At 48.9% G+C, this 20,093-nt stretch overlaps 1 protein-coding gene and 1 pseudogene across 7 annotated transcripts in view; one reads left to right on the forward strand and one right to left on the reverse strand.

The window, feature by feature from the left end:
* The window catches only part of ZNF516 (zinc finger protein 516), a 101,744-nt gene that overhangs the window by 50,524 nt on the left and 31,127 nt on the right, over positions 1-20,093 (forward strand). The window lies entirely within an intron of this gene.
* On the reverse strand, positions 9,346-9,458 carry LOC136315810 (small nucleolar RNA SNORD115; annotated as a pseudogene).

Below are 20,093 nucleotides of genomic sequence, written 5' to 3' on the forward strand. Positions count from 1 at the left end.
CAAATAACCCTGTGCCCAGGCGGTCTGGGCTCAAGTAGGCCCGCACCTGGGTGGCTCTGAACCTTGGCTGGCGGGTGAAAACACAGGTGCCTAGGACTCAACCTGCAGGCTCCTCTTTGCTCACTGCTCAGGAGAGTTTGCATAAACGGACACCTTTGACAGATTGAGTGGATGGTCCCTCTAGGGTGTCGGTCATTTGGTTAGACCACATGTGACAGGCCACCTTGGGGCCTGCCTGTCTCTTCTGCTGCCATCGCAGACCTGGTTTCCTCACCGTGGTGTGCACATGAGGGCAGGAACAAAGGCACAGTGAGTGCACAAGCACACGTGCCTCCGCCCCTCCTCTCTGGCGCTTGGTGGCCAAGTAAAAGAGGAACTTCAAGTCAGTGCACAGTTCTAATTAATCTCCCTGGGTTCAGGTGACCCGGTGGGTTCAGAGACAGCTAATTGGCAAGGATGACTTTCCAAATAGCCGCTATGGAAACACATCAAGAGGCTCTGCCAACTTTTGTTTTCATCGCTTTCCTACGTTTTATAAATTCTAAACATTTTGACACTTTTTCTTCCTTGTTTTGTGTTCCGGGTGTTTCTTGCAAGTCCTGGGGTCTTGTAACTTTCTCTGCATAGCCAGGAATGTTTCCCCCCCTTCTAACTCTGAAAACTGGGTAATGGGTGTGGCTTTTACCTGAAGGTCAGGCGTGATGGAAGGAATCCCGAGTTCCTTCAGCAGGGCTGTTTCTGGTTTGTAGGGAGAGAAATGCCCTGGATGAGTGTCTGTACACATAAAGGAACCATCACATCACTCACTGACCCACATTTTTTACGTGTTGTTTGGTCATTAACCGGTGGGACGGAGCAGGGGACCGCTTTGTACAGTGCTTGTTCCCTGAGATTTTTTCCTTTTGATTCTTCTAACAACAGCTTGTCATGCAAAACCTGGTGAACCCGTCGTGACCCCTGCGTGGCGTTTTAAAGTTTTGGGTTTCTTCTTGCCAAGTTTTTATGATTGGAGATTTTATTTGGCCACGGACCAATAACACAATGACTACTTTTTTAGAGCCTAATAGGTAAACTCTTTTAAGCTAGTCTTAAATTTTATTTATTTTTACTTTGAAGACAGATATTTTTAATACTTGGAAGAGCCCTTGGGCCTGGTCCCCATCTGTTATGACAGTGGTCGAATGATTAATCATGAACTACTTCAAGGGTGTTTTTAAAGGCAAAATAAAGTGGGAAGATCGAATTATTTTCAGTATTAATTAGAGATTACTCTTTGGCTCGGGTTCATTAAAGTTTAAAGACTGTCATCTAATTCTGAATAGAATGATGTATATTTTCTCTCTGTGTAACCTACCGTTGGAGACATTAGATACCGCAGTTGAGTCTGTAATGAGATTTTGGATGACAGGTGAATTTAACATATTGACAGTAGAATAAACAGAATATTGTAGCTCATTGACAGGCTCCAAACAAATTTATGGCATGACGATGCCTTAAACCAGTGAAGAACATTGTAGGTCTGCATGGGTCACTCTTTGTATAACCCCTGAGGACGGTATCTTTCCTTGTTAAAACCACAGACGTCTCAATCCTCATGACCTTGAATGGTGGAGCGTGGCATGAAATTGCTACGTGATACACGGTTCGGGGTTCAGGAGAGAGATGCGTGTTTTGGATTTGTCTCTCACCACTCTCCCTTACAGAGCTGGGCTAAGGGCCTCTCCAGAGAAGCTACTGTGGAAAAGGGCGGTGGGTATTTTGGATCCTTGAGGTCCTCGTTCATGATCTGTAGTGTGCCTTTGTTTTCTTAAAAAAACATCGAAGGGAATTGACATTCTCATAGAACACTGAGGAGGTGACAGGTTAAAATTGTTAGAGCAAGCTCGGAGCCATGGAGGTCAGAAGATCTCAGTGGTCCTCGTATGAGTGAGTCTGGCAGCTGGGAGCTGAAGCAGCCCAGTTGATCTTTGTGACCCTCCCAGTAAATGTCCATTTTGCCATACTTTTACTCAGAGACTCTTTTTTTCTCCGACATCCAGGAATGGATTTGAATGTCCCTTGTGCATTGAGAGATAATTTGCACTAGTAGAGTGAATGTAAGAAACGTCCTTTTTTTCCCGTGAGGTGGTAGCCATCTGTGAGTGTTGCCACCTGTGATCATCCCGTTACTTTTGTTTCCACGAGACTGGGTCCCTGGCAGCTCTCCTCACTCGGTTCTAATGAGAAGAGCAACATTGTGAATGAAGTTCAGTCATTTCAAGTGTCTTACTGAGCTCCATTTAAATCTTCTTTGGAGAAAGTGACCAGGTCCAGGTTAGAGAGTCCACTGTCGGTGTTCACAAAATTCATTCTGTTCATTAGGGACGAGGAACGTGGAGAGAGAGGGAGTATGACTGAAGTGTATAAAAAGACAGCATTTCCCAATGCAGAGCAGAGATCGGGGTGCAGAGGTCACCACGGAGGGCCGTGGCTGTTGCTTCATGTCAGCAGGTGCAGAGACCACGGGATGACATAGGGGTGTTGGAGGATACCACGTGCTTCTGGAAGGACCTGCCTCACACAGTACCCACCGAGCACCTTCTAGTGGCCCTGCCTGGTACTGGGGGCCATCGCAGGTGTTTGAATCTGCCTCAAACACAGGACTCCCAGGACTCTGTCTCTACAGTTTATCTGTATATTATGTCCGCTAAACTTGATGTCACTACCCCAGGTTGGGACCATTTCCTGTTCTGACCTCTTTTATCCCATCAAATCCATGTTCTGTCGAGCTCACCCCCTTTATTTATCTTTGGATAATCACCACAACTTGATTGATAGTAAAACCCCTAAGTTTTAGGTGGAATAGCATAGAAATTGCAAGTAGGCGACTGTTTTTGATGGAATAAGACGGCAAATGAGATGTGTCCACCTCAGGGCCGCAGTAGCCAGTGCAGCTGGAGGCGTTAAGGGGACAGTGTCGGCATGGTCACGGGAAGGGAGAATAAATTCAAGTGAGAAGTGAGGTTACTGTAGCAGCAAGTGTCCCCCCTCTGGGCAGCACTCTTGCAAATTTGCAATTGAATGAAGACCCGCAGTCTCTGGTTATAAAATGTTATCTGAGTGGTGCTTCTTGACTGGCTCCTTGTCCCTAGCTGTGTGCTGGCCAGCAGGGAGGGCCAGGCTTGGGCCTGCAGTCAGTTCAGAGGCTGAACAGCTGTCATGTCTTTGTAATAGAGCCACAAGGACAGCATAGGGGACATGTTTCTATATGTCCACCCACTGCAACAGGATTTAGGGTGAATTGAGCTAAAAGAAGTCAGGATGTGGGGTGTAGGGTGGGCTGGTGACAAGGAATCTCTGGACAGTGGAGCCGGATGGACGGAGGGCAGTTCTATTCTGAGTCACAGCACAGCAGCCACAAAATGCTCACAGATGAAGCAAAACCTTGAGTGGTGACAACCATCTTCACACTGCCCTGAGGGCTGAGCAGTTGATTTACAGTAGTTGGGACCAGGTGAGGAAGAGAGTAGAAGACTCTCCTGAAGAAACACTCAGACGTGCTTGACGGTGAGCGCAGAATGCTCAGTGCTGTAGCCGCATTTTAGCAACCAGAAAATGGCTCTCTGTCAGCGCTGTGTGCACACAGACTCAGGGACGTCTGTTTGTGTGACGCCATTGCACCCCGTTCGCTCTGAAGGACCCGAGGAATATTGAGTTAGGACAGGAGCAGTGTGTTTTGCTATATTCTGACACTGCAAACATTGATCATCTACACATGACGTGCGTGCTTGCATTTGCTTGGAAAGAACACCACGTTCGCTGCCCTTCCAGAATGAAATTATTCTGTGAGAGACATCAGACCCTGGAGATGAGGCTTTGGGATTTTCCTCCTGTCACCGGGAGGCATGGATGGGACCTGTGTACTCACTGTTGTAAAACAAACAACACCGTGCACAGCAAACATTTTGGCTTGCTGGCAAAATTCACTTTATTTATTTTTCCTTATTTTTATTTTTGACTTGCTATAGAATCATAGCATTTTTGAGCTGGGAGTTGCAAGCTCAGAGTTGTTTATTATGCATTCCCCCCTCCCATTTTACCAGGGAGGAAACTGAGGCACAGGGTAATCTCGTACTTGGCCTGGAGCTGAATGCTGTTTATTCCCGAGGAACAGCGTGGCTGGAGGAAGGCACGTGAGCTTGGATGCCTAGGTCGTGATTTTTTTTTTTTTTAATTTGCACTGAATAGAAGTGTGTCTTCCATAAATTCTCCAGCCCTGTGAGTGTTCAGTTTCCATGGTGACAGTGTGGGGCCGTGATTCCATGGAAGGGGTTGTCGTTAATGTGTTCCTGCATGTGCGTGGCATCCTGGGTGTTTGATACACACAACTCTTTCTGACCCTAGTGTTAAAACCAGAACTGGGATCCACAGGGTCCAGTTCACAGCCTACCAAAGGGCTCCCATCCCAGTTTGTCACTCGAGGGGTGAGGGCATGTGGTCAGAGGCTAGCTTGAACCTGAGCTGTCCAGGGTGCAGACCCCCTGTCTGCACTCTACAGCGTCCCCGTGGGCAGGAGGTGGAGGCAGCTGCACTCGCTCTGCGGAAGCCGGTCTTCTGTGTGGAGCGTGCTGGTGTCATCCTGTCATGGGAGGTCACTTGTGGTAAACCCTGAGTGAGCATTCTCTAAAGGTGACCTTAATGATTCTCCTGGATTCCAGTAAAAATGCAGGTGCTGCGTTTCCAGAGCCCTATTTGACACTACCACTCCGTCTTTGCTCTTATCCGGAGTCCCTTGGTGCCGCCGTCTTGGCCGGGCTAGACTTTGTTTTCCCAGTCTGCAATGTGGTTGACGCTACGATTCCAGCTTCTCCTCTGGGGTCTACATGTCACTTCTATTATGTCACGAAGAGGAGCTCTTGACCTTCTCCATTAGTCAGACTTGAACTGATATGAAATGTCAAGACTAGTACTTTTTCGATTTTATCCACCAATAGTGACTAGAAACAGTTGAATTGGGGTTTATCACCCCAGTTCCATGAGATGTGACCTCACGTGTGGAGGGCTGCAATGTACCGGGTCCAGGAGTGTCCGCAGAGCAAGTTGCTCCAGTCTTGCTTCTGAGCCATTGGTGGCGGACCAGTGGGATGTGTTACAGGGGTTGAGGGTCAGCCCTGGAGGAGGAAGATCCCCCCTGCAGTAGACGTGGGTTCACACCTGGTGAACGGCGGCCAGGACCTCGCCCCAGAGCTGATGCCTTGTTTCAGAGCCGTCCTGGTCAGTAACAGTGGAGATGCCCAGTTGGGAACAGTAGCTGGGCCCAGTTACAGTAGCAGTGGCTTCAGTCAGAGAGTGTACTGTGAGTCCTTGTGTAGTAACAGTTTTAAAGTTGAAAGTGGGTGAATGTGAAACAGTATCCTATCCTCTTGGATGGGCAGGACTTCCTTACAGTTTTAGCATCTTTTGGTGAGGTGTCAGACTAGGGATCTGGGAGGGTGCCTTTCTCATGGCTTCTGGCCTGCATGTCTTCGCCGATGCCCTGACCTGGAGTCTGCGTCCATGGCCTTCTGAGCCGTCAGTCCTGTGGTCAAGTAGCAGAAATGGCGGGCCCCCACCGCACGCAGGGCATGGGGAACTCAGAACAGGGGCCTCCCTCATCCTTGACCTGCGTGGTGCTCGGCTGTGGCAGGCAGGACAGCCCAGGCTGTTGTGGCCGGTACTTCTTTGGCCCCCCCCCCCCCCGGGTTGTTCTGGGGCTATTGTGAGGTGTCCTGGGGCACAGCATCCAGAGGGACCACAAGGAGCTGTCCTTTCCAGGGGAGGCCTTCCTGTGCAGTGCAGACAAGCTGCAGGGACCCTTCCAAAGCCACTGGCCCATGTGACCTGTGGTCCCGCCTCGGATCCTCAGGCTGCTGGGAAAGGCAGGCTCTCCTGTCCCCACTTGCTAAGCCCTGGGCAAGTAGGAGTACAGAGTCAGGCATGGCCCGGGGGCTCAGATGCAGCCCCTCCCCCCGCCGGAGCTGGAGCTAGGGCGGCCTCTCAGCAGTCAGGGCGCCCCCCAGAGCCCAGGCCTGGCTCGGGCCTGTCCGGGCTCCGCTCAGCGGGCTACTGCTGCGTTCCTGTCCACTTGGTCTGCCTGTTCTTAGGGGGTGCCGCTGAATTATTTAGTAAGTTGAGACTCTTTCCAACCACTTAAGCTTTATTGACTAAGCGTTTTCTTTTCTTTCTTTTTTTTTTTTTGGTTGTGAATGCATTTCTGAGACACGTCTTGACTTCTTCCTTTGTAAGTTTAGGTTGATTTTCTTTTTTTTTGGTTCTTAACGTCTGGTGTTCCAAACCTAAGTGGAGGCCCCTTTTTGTTTTTGTTTTTTTTCCAGAAAATCTCCATAGGCTCCTCAGAGGAGCTAGTATTTGCATAAGCTTCTGCCTATGAAAACGGATGGTGGTTTTTAGATTCGTACTTTACTGGAATTAAAAAGGCTAGGGGGGTATTATTCTTCAGAGGAAAGGTTAGAAGGTCACACTTTCATTGCTGCCTGACGCCCTGTGTGTGCTGTCAGCATGGTGGCGTCTATCTAAAGGACACCTGCCTCCCGGTTGATTGACACAGGCAGCCATTGATTGGAGAGGAGCGTTTCCACAGATGAGTAAGACGTTTGGCCTGACAGCGGGCTGCTAGATATGTTCCCGTGGAAATGGCATGGGTCGGAGTCTAAACTCATGTCCTCTCTCCTGATGGCAGAATGTTGCCTTTCTGCACGGTGAATAAACTGTGTGCCAGACTTTTCAGGGTGACTGTTTTATATCTAATAACCTACAGCGGTTATTGAAATAGATCATTCACAGTGAGAATTCAGTGGTGTCCCCTAATGGCTTGGCCATCCCCTAGGTAGGACTAAGTTTCCTGTGTTGCCAGACTCTTGTATCTGAAACCTCCTGGAGAATGGTCACTTCCCTCCAAGCCATTACCTTGTCCTGACATCGATTCCAATATTAATGTCATTGGAACTGTTCATTAACTGGACGGGGCTGTTGGAGAGCATCCTCTTTGAAACTGAAATGAATGGTCAGGTTTCCAGTGTGAGGTCTGGTTGCTGTTGGTCCTTTGGTATAAAACACGCTTATAAATATCACCGGTTAAGAAAAAGGACTACCGCCCGATTCGTGGGATACAATTTGCCCCCCCCAGACCGTTTTGGTATCAGGCTAGAAATTAGAAGTGGTAGGGTAGATGGAACGTTTTCATTTTCAAGAAATGTTTCTGAGTACTGTGTTTTTTTTTTTTCAAAAAGGATGGAATTGGGTAAGGCAGAGAGCTCTGGAGGTTGAAAACAAGGCACAAACCCTTAAAAACCTTCTTGACTGACAGAGGAGGGTCAGCCGTGTCCTCCCATGTGTGTACCCTGCAGGTGACACTCCGAGTTCCTGTGAGTCAGGGCCGAGGAGAGCTGTCGCCCAGTCCTGACTCGGGAACACTTTGGAAACCAAGTGGAAGCCACTGGACAGGTTGTGCCTGGGCCGAGGAGGAAGAGCCTCAGCAGTTTCCATGGTGATAGCCTACACACCACTTAGCATCAGATTCCTGAGATGTTTGGAAGCCCAGTGACAAAGGGGCCTGTGCCTGGGAGTGAGTTCCGAAGAGATGAAATCGTGGAGGCGGGGGCTGCCTGCCTGCTTCCATTCTGGGTCAGACCTTCATGCACCCTCCCCCCTCTTTTTTCTCAAGTGAAAGGTCTTTGTCTTTGAATGTGAAGATCTGCTCTCCGAGGGGCTGGCTGTGGACGTTTGTACAAGTTTTCAGAGCTGTGCCCCCCTCGGGGCAGCTAGCTGGGCCCATCTAGAGTGGTGGTGACACCAGGTCTTTCCCTTCCAGGCATCTGTCCCCAGGGGCAGCGATGGAAGCCCAGACAGAGGCCGCTGGACACAGGAGCACCTGGAACCTGCCTTGGTCACCCCCATGGACCCTCTGCCCCATCCCAGTGTGAATGTGTTAGTTCTCAGCTCCTTTGTTGGAAGTAATTCGTTCCAGTAGTGTGTTTGTGTTAAGATGAGAACAAGTTCGAGCTGACTGATTTAGTGACTAAAAAATACAGGATGCCTGTTAAATACAGATGGGGGAACCCGGTTCTTTTTTTAGTGTCACTGTCCCATGGCCTGTTGGAGACACACTTAATGCTCAGCAGTTGTTGGTCGCATATCTGAAATTCCGGTGACCTGACCATCATCTGTGTTTCCTCTGGGGCATGTCTCCGCGGGCAGGTCAAGTCGCCTTGTGCAGGTGAAAGTCTGTCTGGTTGCCTGGCTGACGTGTTGGCCCATGAACACTGGCTGAGCAGCCCATCCTGTGATTACTGTCGGCCAGGAGACACTGGTTCTCTCTCCGTGTGGCTGTTACAAGAACCATTAGCCAAGGAAGAAAAGGGGTAAACTTTTGGTGGCGTTTGCTTTTATTTTTTCTCTTTATTTTTTTAGTCCTAGTTGCTAAAATGTTTAAGCCCAGGTTTAGGCTCTGTGGAGGGTCAGAGCAGGGCAGTGGAGAAAGAGAATCGGAAGAATCAAAGGGGGTCTTCAGTCTGTTCGCTCAATGATAAAGTAACAGGTTTGCTAGCGGTTGTGTCCAGCGTCTCACAAGGACACCAGACACGTGAGTACTCTGTATAGCGCGGGGGAACTTGACCTTTGAAGTTTCCATTCAGTCTCTGAAGTGGGACCTGAAGCATGATGCTGTGGGGTTGTGTCCCCGACTCAGAAGTCAGCCCCCAGAGAGGAAGATTCTTCTGTGTGTGTGTGTGTGTGTGTGTGTGTTGTAATATTTTCAAAACTTTTAATGAGTAACTTAAACTTGCGAAAGGAGTGTAGTTATTGTATCAGTTTTGATACTCAGAATGGCCACATACAATCATTTCAACTGGTACACATTTTATTTTTAAATCATTTTTTATTGTTCAATTATAGTTGACGTACAATGTAATACTAGTTTCAAGGGTACACCCGAGAGATTAGACGTTATATAAAATACTAAGTGATCATCCCGATAAGTCTCATACCCATCTAACACAGACATAGTTACTAGAATATTATTTTTTATTTAAAGATGAAACTTAATGGGGTGACATTGATTAATAAGCATTATATAGGTTTCAGGTGAACGTCTCTATAGCATTTGAACTTTTGATTGTGTTATGTGCCCCTCACCCAAAGTCAGATAATTTTCTGTCACCGTATGTTTGACCCTCTTGACTCCCCTCCCCTGATGACCACTTCACTTTTATCTCTGTGCATCCTATGGAGTATGATTTTTCACTTTAGTTGTTCATTGATTGCTTCTTATATGTGCTCTGACTGGGCACACCTGGGATTTCAAACAGGCGACCTCAGCGTCCCAGGTCGATGCTCTGTCCGCTGTGCCACCACAGGTCAGGCTTGAGCATGATTTTTAAGTCATCTCTCTTCAAGATAATAGGAGTTCTCAACATGGACCAACTGGTACAAGTTTTATTTTTAAATTATTTTTTTAAAAATTGTATTTTTCAATGACATTTGACATTCAGTATTACTGTGTGTTAGTTTCAGAGTAGTGTCTGGGATGTCAAGTTCAGTGTAGGGACCATCGTCAGTAACATTGTAATAACTATGTAACGTGCCAGGTGGGAACTTGAATTATCGGGGGTTCACTTTGGAAAGTTCTGTCTTGTTTGGGATCTTATAGGTGGCGTTTCTGAGTGGAGCCTCTGTGGGCCTCCCTTATGTTGACGCCGTTTCCGTAGTGAAGTGTCGATGCCCCAGGTGTAATGTAGGGTCCACAGATTCTCTCTAATATGTGGTCATTGACCAGTGCCCCACAGCGTCCAGTAAGGATTAAGGTGTGAACAGAAGACTCCCATCCTAACCACTGAAATTATGTCTCATGTATGGACCTTGCTCCGTAATCCAAAGTCGGAAACGTCCCAGGAATCATACTTGAGCTCTGAGCTGCCCAGGGACAGGAGAGGGGTGCGCTGTGACTTCTGTGGTTGTCCGTGACACAGCTGTAGGCTGAAGTTTTCACAAATAATAGTAAACAAATGCTCTGGAATAGCTATCCCCTCCCCCCAAAGCAGTGTAAGATCAGTGTTTCCTCTGGTTCTAAGTTGATTTTGCCTGGGGTTGGTCTATCTATCCTTACTTAGTTTTGGTTTCAAAAACTGCTAAGCAAGTATGTGTGGGAAAAAAAAATATGTGTGGAAAAAAAAAAGAAAAAAGAAACCAAAACAACTCATGGCAAATAACTATCCTCTTGGGAATCTTTGTCCCATGTTTGAATTGTTGAAGAATGACTGACATATTAGTAGTGGATTCCTCTGCACGGATAGAAAAGTCATAAAAATAGTTCCTCTGCCCTGAACACATGCAGGGAGATCTTGACATCCTTACAATTAGATTGGCTCGTCATTGAAATAGAAGGTTCTGGAACCTGGTAGTTGTGTGGAGGTGAGGTCCTGTTGATCTAGTTCAGGGGTCCCCAAACTTTTTACACAGGGGGCCAGTTCCCTGTCTCTCAGACCGTTGGAGAGCTGGACTATAAAAAAAACTATGAACAAATCCCTATGCACACTGCACATACCTTACTTTAAAGTAAAAAAAAACAAAAACAAAACGGGAACAAATACAATATTTAAAATAAAGAACAAGTAAATTTAAATCAACAAACTGACCAGTATTTTAATGGGAACTATGCTCCTCTCACTGACCACCGATGAAAGAGGTGGCCCTTCCGGAAGTGCAGCGGGGCCGGATAAATGGCCTCAGGGGGCCGCATGTGGCCCGCGGGCTGTAGTTTGGGGACCCTTGATCTAGTTGAAGGTCTGAGCCTCATCTGAGTGCGGTTGAGAGGTGAGAGCAACTCCTGACCAGTGCAGTGGACATGCGTGAGAAGGACTGGGGGCCATGTCTCTCCCGAGGAGCGTAGGGACCTCAGGGCTGGGCCAGTGAGCGCCCCCTTTCCTGCCTGGTGAAGAAGCCTGCAGGCTCCTGCTGGGGGTTCCCCTCAAGACGACTGGTGTGCGGAAGTCTGAGTTTGTGTTTGAGTTGGTCTTCACTAGGTCCTACTACTTGCTGTTGACCAGAATCCTGGAATCTTATTTTTCTTCTAGTGATCTCCTTTGGGAAACCACCAAAATTCAAGGAAACAGACCATTCTTTTTTTCTTTTTTTTGCATCTCTGATCACAGATTGCCACAGTGTGTAGAAGTTCAGTAACTTTTAGGTACGTTGAAGGTCAGGTATCTGTTTGTGGACTAGTCTGGGAACTTCACTGCTACGTGTAGAATTTTCTGATAAGAACACATTTTTATTTTTGAACAACCAGCTTATAAATGCTTTGTTTTTGGACTCTCACACATTCAAGAGGTATAACCGCCAGCATTTTAAGGTGGAATGAAGGCATGTGAATCAATCAGTCAATCACAGACATTCTTTTTTTTTTTTTTGCTACAGTAATTGCTTACGCTCTTGTGTTCTTTTGATCATCTCAGGTTTAGGAAAAGAAAATTCTTTTTTTTTTAGCTCTCCACGATACTCTGTGAAATAATGCCACTCTCGTCCCTCTGCATAGAGTAGGTTCCCTCACCTTACAGTGAGACGTGCTTGTGACCATGACCTTGGCTAGCTGGGTGTTCTCCTGTGTCTGGTATTTAGTGTTTTAGCAGTTTGATGACTGTTTCAGCAGCTTTTCGGTAGAGCTCAGTGCACCGTTGTGGATAGTTCTGCCCTCAGGGGCTCAGAGAAGGGCAAGAAGGAACTCATTTCTGGCATCGAGAGACTGAGGTTGCCTGTGTGGGTGTGGCTGTGACTTCTCTGGGTCCAGGGGACATCCACAGGGAGCCCTGCCCCAGGGGATTCTGGCCTCAGCTGGCTGTCGGGTCACCACAGGCACTTGGTGTCTGTCATTTCTCACCTGGCAAGCGAAATGGTCAGACTTGGGGGGCGTGCGGGGGCTGTTCTGACCCCTCTCCATGGTGGTCTCAAGGAGGAAGTAAGTTCTCTTCACTTCGTGACAAATTGGGTCCGTGTTGATTTGTTCAGTTTTTTTTTTCACACTAAAGTCTTTATGTGGAGTTGGGGGTGGCAAAAGTAGATTTACAGCTGTACATGTGAGATACAGAATTGATTCTTGTGATTACTTACTACTGTGTTCTCTTCCATAGGAACAGCTGTAGACCTCCCTTGGCCCCGCCCTATCTTGCAGTGGGGGACAGTTCGTTTTCCTGTCCTTTCTCATGGTTACAGGTTTCCAAAGAGAAAACAATGGAGAGTAATTGCATTAGAAGTGAAGTGATTGTTAGAAGGTTTTGTTCTGACCTTAATTCTTTTGTCACATGTAGAGCTAATCCAAGAAGCCATCTTCTTTTTCCTTTCATTTTTATTCATTTATTTCTTTTAGTATCTTAGATTAGTTTATTTTGGGCAGTGATCTGGGTGACTTAAAATTAGTGAAAGGTGTCCCCAGCAGTGATTCCATAAATGGGGGACTCCTGAAACTCTGGGAAAGAGAAATGAAAAAAACAACTGTTTTATTGACGCATTTATTTTACCAACAAAACCGCCTCTTATCATTTGATTTTAAAAATTGAAAGAATTGTAACTTGATAACGAGCAAAACTGTGGGGTTTCACATTTAATAGGTGAGCACTCTTTGTTTTTTTAATCTTTGACGATTTAAGTACTATTCAGAGGTTGAGACAATGTCAATAAACAGAGATTCATGAATTTCTGAAACGTACACAAAACCTCCGATGGCTGCAGTAATTCCGTAAAAGGGATGATATGGGTTTTTTTTTGTTTGTTTTTTTAGGAATAAGCAAATCTTCCATGCACTATTTTCTCTCATTGAAAGCTAGCAAGGTAGTGTAATTAATGGCATTACAAAAGGGAGGGAAAAAAAAGATTCCTTCTTGATTTTGTGACTGCTTGGCTTTTTATGTAGCCAAGATTTTATCAGATATAAATCCTGAGGCAGGTTTTTAGGGGGTTTCGCTTATTATGGTCTGTTAAAGCAGCGGAAAGTTGTTGTTGGACCCCGCACCGATCTGAATAGGTTAACTAGCAGAGCACAGGTTCGAGAGGGCGATGTCTTTGCTGGTGCGTACCTTCCTAGGTTGAGACCCAGAGTTGGGCATGCTTTCAGAACTGGGTGAAGGCAGATGTAGTTTCAGGTTTTGAAAGTTTCCCAAGGTTCCCAGACTTTGGTTTCCACGTTTTCAGGGGTTAATAAAACTTCAACGGTGCACGTACCGGGCGGGGCGGCAGGCAGTGTGACCCATGGAGGCTGAGGTGGGCTCCCAGATCTCTGCCCTGGCCGGATGCAGAGCCGGCCTGTTGAAGTCCGGGACCAGGGACCAGAGGCACCGTCAGTGGTTGCAAGGAGTTGGAAGCCTCTGGGTTCAAAGCTGCTCCCAGAGAACGCCTACCAGGTTCCATCTCAGGACGTGACAGCCGCCATCAAATGGTTGCAAGCTGAGAAGCATTGTGAAAAGTCTGTTTATTTCTCCGTCTTCCGGACCGCCCTGACTCTGGAGTCTCACAAGTTATTTACGGAGGTCTTTCGGGCTTGGGTTTCCCGCATGTGAGAACGGCTCAGGAGTCCTGCCTTTCTGTCCTCTTGGTGTGATGATTAACAACAGTTGAAATTGGGGGGTGAAAAGCTGCCCTCTTCCCCTTTTAATTTGGAGGAAGAGAATAGGAAAACGAGGGAGTTCTTTGTTCTTTTGTCTAGAACCAACCCAGGAAGGAGGCGGTATTGAAGAAGGAGGGAAATGTCTATTTCCATTTCTTTTTTTCTTTTTCTTTTTTTTTTTTTTTTTTTTTTGCTGATGCTCAAGATTCAGGGTTTTACTTTGTATGAGACTTGAAAGCTTGGATTTGGTCTAAGTGATGGTTAGAGGTTCAGGGGTGTGGATGCTGCTTCTGAAAGATGGCCCAACATTTCCTGTGCGGACACATTGCAGATGCAGTCTGAGTTGTAAGTATTGTGGGTTCTGTTGGTGTGTGTCTTGAACCGACAGAAGGATGCGAATTGCAACATTCTGATCTGGCCTCTGGGGTTGAATTGAGTCTTAGGACGTGAAACTGGATTAGATGTCTAATTAAAAACCCCCCAAAACCCAAAGCACTAAGTTTGAATAACTTAGAGATCTTGCCTTGGGGTCACTGATGGGAAATTCATGGCTTTTTAACATTGTGTCAAGTCTGTCGCTGGCACCCAAGAACACGCTATGACATGGACATGGATCCGGGGAACGTCAGCAGCTTTGCCTACAAGGGCCCGTGTGGTTCTTTTCTCGAGTGTGACACAAGAGACTGTTCTTCCTGTGGGAGGGGCCCGTCCCGGGCCACATGCTTTCCAGCGCTGAGTTTTTATGACGTAAAACAGCGGTTGCTTTCCTACCTTGGTCTTTCCTGAGTGCCTGCCCCTCCCTTCCAGTAAGATGTAGTGATTCCATGTGCAGTGCTGGAGTTTGACCACAATCAGGGTGCGTTTTGTGTGGAAGGATGTGTATTGTTTGGAATAACTGACAGTGTTGTAAGAGTTAGTGAATTTCATCTCCAGTTGTCGAAGACCGTTGCTGCCAGGATATTGACTCATTTACACACTGAACTAATTGGTATTTGGAACTGAAGCGGCTGTTGAAATCCTTACCTCCCTGGTGGGACGGATGCTGTCTTTTGAAGAAGCACCTGGTGACGGGGCTCAGGCTCCGTCACCCTCATGGAAGCGGGGGTGTGAGGACGGAGCCGGAGGCAGAGACTTGGAAATGAACCCCGCGTGTCCTCAGGACATGGAACTGACATTCCTGGAGCAGTTTCAGAAGCCTCTCTGTGCGGCTAAAAAGTGACAGATACGTGACTTCCAGCAAGCTCGACAGAGGCTTCTTCCCGCGCGGCCGGGCTCCGAGGGTCCCACACCCTGTTTCTTCCACGGTGACCGTCTCCTCAGAGCCCAGGGACAGGCTCTGCTTCAGAAACCACAGGAGCTGCTGGGGTACCTGCCCCACAGACCTGACAGATGGACACACGAATGGACATCTACTTCCACTCTGTAGTCCCTCAGCGACAGGACCGCAGACGGTAGTGTACGGTACCGGGAAGGACTCTCGGTGGTAGTGAGAGAGTGGACGCAACGTGGGGTTCGCTTGGTGCCCACGCTGGAGCCAGGGTCGCTGTTACCGCGCCAGAGTCAAGTGACCGACCCGTGGATAACATGGCTGATGTAACTGCGTTCACCTCCCGTGCCCTTGCCCTTCTCCGTCAGCTCTGCTGTGTCTGAGTTTGGTTCCTTGTTCTGTGACCCGATGGCTGGCAGAGTGGACCTGTTGTGACTCCTGCCCGGGGCTGGGGCTCCGTGTGGGCTCTGGGGCTCTCAGTTGGGAGGTGGTGGGGCATGGGGTGCCAGTGCACCTCCGGCCAAGGAGGAGCATCGGCCAAGTGTGGGGGGCTGCACGCCCACCATCTGCATTCTCGGCGGGGGAGCTGTGGTTTTGAAGACATTGTGACTATTGTGTGTGACTAATAGAATTTTTCCCAGTTTCTAAAAATAAGAATAATTTCATTCTTTTTATTTTTTTGCAGTTACATGTTGTAGATTTGGTGTGGGTGTTATATAATCATAAAAGCTAACAGAAGTCTGAATACAGGAAAAGATGGGACCCTTGTGTTCCTGAGGCTTAGCTCACACTGGCTCATAAGATTTGTCACTTTTAAGTTGTTAAGGGGATGGACGGATACTCTCAGCTTTCAAAAGTAGCCTTATCTTTCTCTCTCTCTCTCATACACACGTGTGCACATTTTCTTCTTTTAAAGAACAGTGTGTTCCTTTGGTTGAAATTCTGGACTTAGTAATTGGCTGTGGGAAAGGGAGTGAGTTCTCAGGACTCAGGGTCATGTGTGTAATTATCTGGCTGGAGAGTACTGACCACAGCGGTCCTCCCATTCCAAACCCTGCAGGTCTCTTGTGGGAAACTGTGTGTGTGTGTGTCTGTATGACTCCATCTGTACATGTGACTGTGTTTACATCGCATGTGTGCGTTTCCTGTGAGCGTCTGCATTGAGACAGCACCCATGTGCACACTTGTCTGAGTATGTGAGCAGCAAGGCGTGAGGACAGACAGGAAGACAGAAGTGTGAATGGGACAAGGTCCTGCCACGCAGTGTGGAGGCTGAGCGCAGCCTCGTGACTTCCGGGTGGTGACAGGGGGACTCAGCAGCAGCGTGGATCATTAACGTCTGGGACTGTGGTCTGTTTTCAGATGTAGTTTATGGCTCGCGACCCAGTGGCTGCCACCCTGCCACCCCCGTCGAGAGGCCTTTCTTCCGTCCTGTCTGCAGTTGTGAGCCGCTGGTGCTTTGTGAGAAATGGGGCTTCTCTGTGGTGGAAATGCCGGTGCCTGACCCTGACTGAGCTGTGTCTTAGGTCAGACAGAGGAAAGTGTAAGCTGACCAGCTTGTTAAGTGGCCACTGTTCTTACAGTGGTTTGGGGAACAGACCTGTGGCGGCCTTTCCCCGTCACGTCCTGCTTTGCAATCAGGCATGCTTGCCTGTTGCCTTAGCAACCTTACTGTGGGCTTGGGGCGGAGCTGGGTCCCCACCCTCACAGGCACAGTCCCCTCACCTGGGTGCACACCGGGAGAACACCAGTCACACAGCCTGGAAGTGGACTGCAGAGCAGGCAGAGCCCAGGCAGCCTGGAGGAACCTTCTGGTCAGTGCTGGGCCTGCTGCCTTCACCCCTGGGAGGTCAGGCTGGCTCCTGGTTAATTGATAAGCACTTACCTCCCCCCATGGACAGCCGTGTGTGCTTCCTTCACCAGCAAAACCAGCACGGGGCGTGACAGTGACTGGAAAGCCTTTATTTAAAGAACGAAAAGAAGGAATTCGTGTCCATCAAGATGGCATCCTTCCAAGTAGAAGACATGGGGCAGAGAGGTGACTTACACCCTCAAGATGTGACCTCAGAGAGCCACCCCCAGCCCCTGGGATGCCCACCCCATCACCTCCCATGCGTGCACGCGTTTGCACACACAGGCATGTGTTATCCTCGCTGTCTGGAAAGGGCCTGCACAGTCAGTACTCAGCAGTGCTGCTATTCTCTGTCCTTCTTCAGAGCGGGTCACATTCTTGGGGGGGGAGGCTGTGGGGGGTGTGGCACTGGCTGAGCGAACAAGGAGCAGGGTGATCCGTTGTTTCCTGACCCGTGTGTGCTCCTCAACTTTGCCCCAGATATCTCCTGTCCCGAGTTATTTCGGGCTGGCTGGGCCAGCTGCATGCTTCTTAGACAGCCTGGGAAAGGAAAGCCACCAGGCGGGGGGTGGGGGGGGGGTGTACAGCAGAGGGACAGGGCCTCGGACACTTCTGTTCAGTGCGGCTCATAGGATTTGCTGGAACACCCTGTCCCATCCCGTTAAAAAACCTCTAATTCGTAGATGTGGGGTTCGGGCTTTGGCCAAGGGCTCCTGGCAGACAATCACAGAGAGGAGATTTTGCAGCTCCCTCTCAAAATAGAAATGTGACTAAAAGGTTGAGGAAACTCAGGCTGGCTGGGGCTTTCCAGAGAGTGCTGAGCCCCCGGGCGGCTCTGTCTCCTAGGGGCTCATGCTCCCGTCTCCCTTGGCTTGTTAAAAAACAATAAAAATGGCTGGAATTGAAGGTGTGTGATAAATTAGGAGCAAATCTAAAGACACACAATAAAGGGGAATCCATTTATTCCCTCTTTAGATAAAAAGAAGAGGAAACCAAACTAAGGGATGGATACGTTCACAAAAGAAAGTGTATACACACACACACACACACACACACCACACACACACACATACACACACACTTTTTTTTTCTTATTGTAATTACAATCTTAGTTTAGTGCCTAAGGTGGCGTAGCAGCCTGCCTGAGATTACAGAAACATTTAGGGATGGGTTTGGGAAGGGTGGCTTAAATGATTAAGCCAAATAGAAAGCAGTTCTTTCCACGAAGTGTCCCCGTTGGAATGGAGCTTTTGAGATACAGTGTTTACATGAGAGTTAGAACTTGTCCTGTCGGAGAGACAGAGGAGCTACCTATTTTATACTCAGACGTTTACAGCCATAAGAGGCTGTAAAGATTCCTGCACTCAGCCTTCTGGTGTGGACATGATTACCAGCAGACAAGCAGGTGGTGGCCAGCCCGGCTCACTGTCTCCACAGCCACCTCCTGTCACCTCCTTGCTGACGGCTCCGTGATCCGTGGGTCACGTGGCACTAGCTCGGGGCTCCACACCCCGTGAGAGAGGGACAGGTGAACGAGGCGAGGTGGGACACTCTGGTATCTCTACGCTGGCTTCATGGAGTCATCAGGGTTTCCACTTTTTGGGCACGGAGTTCGCACGCCAGTCCTGGCGCGTGTTCAGGAATGGCTGTGCCCGGTATGTTCCATTCGCCCGATGGAAGACACACACGACGATACCGAAGGAATGAAAATAATTTCAGTTCTGACAGAGTTCTGTTTGGGAAGGGACGTGGAACATCGCGCCACACCACATAGGCAGCGTCCCGTGAAGTGCTCCTGTCTGTCTTTGTCACCCATCTCCCTGCAGACCGGAGGAAAGAGCCAGCTGCAGAAGGATTCCATGTTCCTCCGTGCCCCTTACACACATCTCGTTACCCCTCCTGGGTTTCTGACTCAAAGTCCCGGGAGGGTCAATAACGTGCGTCCCCACTGCGAAGCGGTGTTGGGCACACAGGGTGAGGGAAGGGGCGGTCCCCCAGCTGGGTACACTGCACAAGGGGAGTCTCCGCCTGAGACACGGCATCGGGGTGACCTGGGACTAGGACTCAGACCTTCATACCTGAGTCTCCTTGTGACAAGAGACGGTGGTCCCACCTTCTTAGACTGGATACCGTGTTCAGGCCCCCAGAACATACCTGTGTTGTAGCTGTGAGGCCAACGTAAAGATACCTACCGGGAAACATTTCAAAGTCAGTCGCTAAACTACTAAAATAGTTCCTGTCAGTTGCTAGATCTCTAGATTGAATACATTTTCAAAATGTCGGACATTTGAATGTACCATAGATGATGCCAGCCCTGAATCTTAAGTACATCTGAATTGGTTTTTACTAAATAATTCCAGGACACGATTAGTGTCAAGCTGCGTTTTAATCTTCTTACAATATCAATGAAGGAACAGAAACCCGAACAGGAGATGCTGTGAGACCCCTTGATGAACTCTTTCAGGGATTACATGGGGCCCAAGGCTGGGTGTCAGAAGAAACACCCGGAAGTGTACCAGCAGCTTTTTTTTTTTTTTTTTTTTGTATTTTTTTTCTGAAGCTAGAAACGGGGAGAGACAGTCAGACAGACTCCCGCATGCGCCCGACTGGGATCCACCTGGCACGCTCACCTGGGGCGACGCTCTGCCCACGAGGGGGCGATGCTCTGCCCCTCTGGGGCGTCGCTCTGTCGCGACCAGAGCCACTCTAGCGCCCGGGGTAGAGGCCAAGGAGCCATCCCCAGCGCCCGGGCCATCTTTGCTCCAATGGAGCCTTGGCTGCGGGAGGGGAAGAGAGGGACAGAGAGGAAGGAGAGGGGGAGGGGTGGAGAGGCAGATGGGTGCTTCTCCTGTGTGCCCTGGCCGGGAATCGAACCTGGGACCTCCGCACGCCAGGCCGATGCTCTACCACTGAGCCTACCTGCCAGGGCCACCAGCGGATTTTTAATGCAAGGTCTGGGTGACCATCTTTGACTAATAAATACCTGTTGTTCAGACGTGGATGCCTCTGCAGTTAGCTGTCCGGAATCTGGGGACCACCTACTTGGCGCCAGAGAGAGCAGGTTATACATTGTGAGCAGGCGCCACCCAGTGGTGAAGGTAGCTCATGGCGCCCACTGCGCTGTGGGCTGGAGTCCGGCTGGAGTCCGGAGCTGGACTGGCCTCATGAAATGGCCTTTGTTCTTTCTGCAAGTCAGATACGTGCCCGCCTTTCCATTGAACCCTCTCCTAGTGAATCATCTTTGCCTTCCTCCTCCCTCCCTTCCTTCCTTCTTTTTCCTCTTTCTCTCCCTCTCTCTTTTTCCTCCCTCCCTCCCTCCTCTCTCCCTCCCTCCCTCCTCTCTC

This window comes from Saccopteryx bilineata, chromosome 11 (genome assembly GCF_036850765.1).
Source record: "Saccopteryx bilineata isolate mSacBil1 chromosome 11, mSacBil1_pri_phased_curated, whole genome shotgun sequence".
Classification (NCBI taxonomy): domain Eukaryota; kingdom Metazoa; phylum Chordata; class Mammalia; order Chiroptera; family Emballonuridae; genus Saccopteryx; species Saccopteryx bilineata.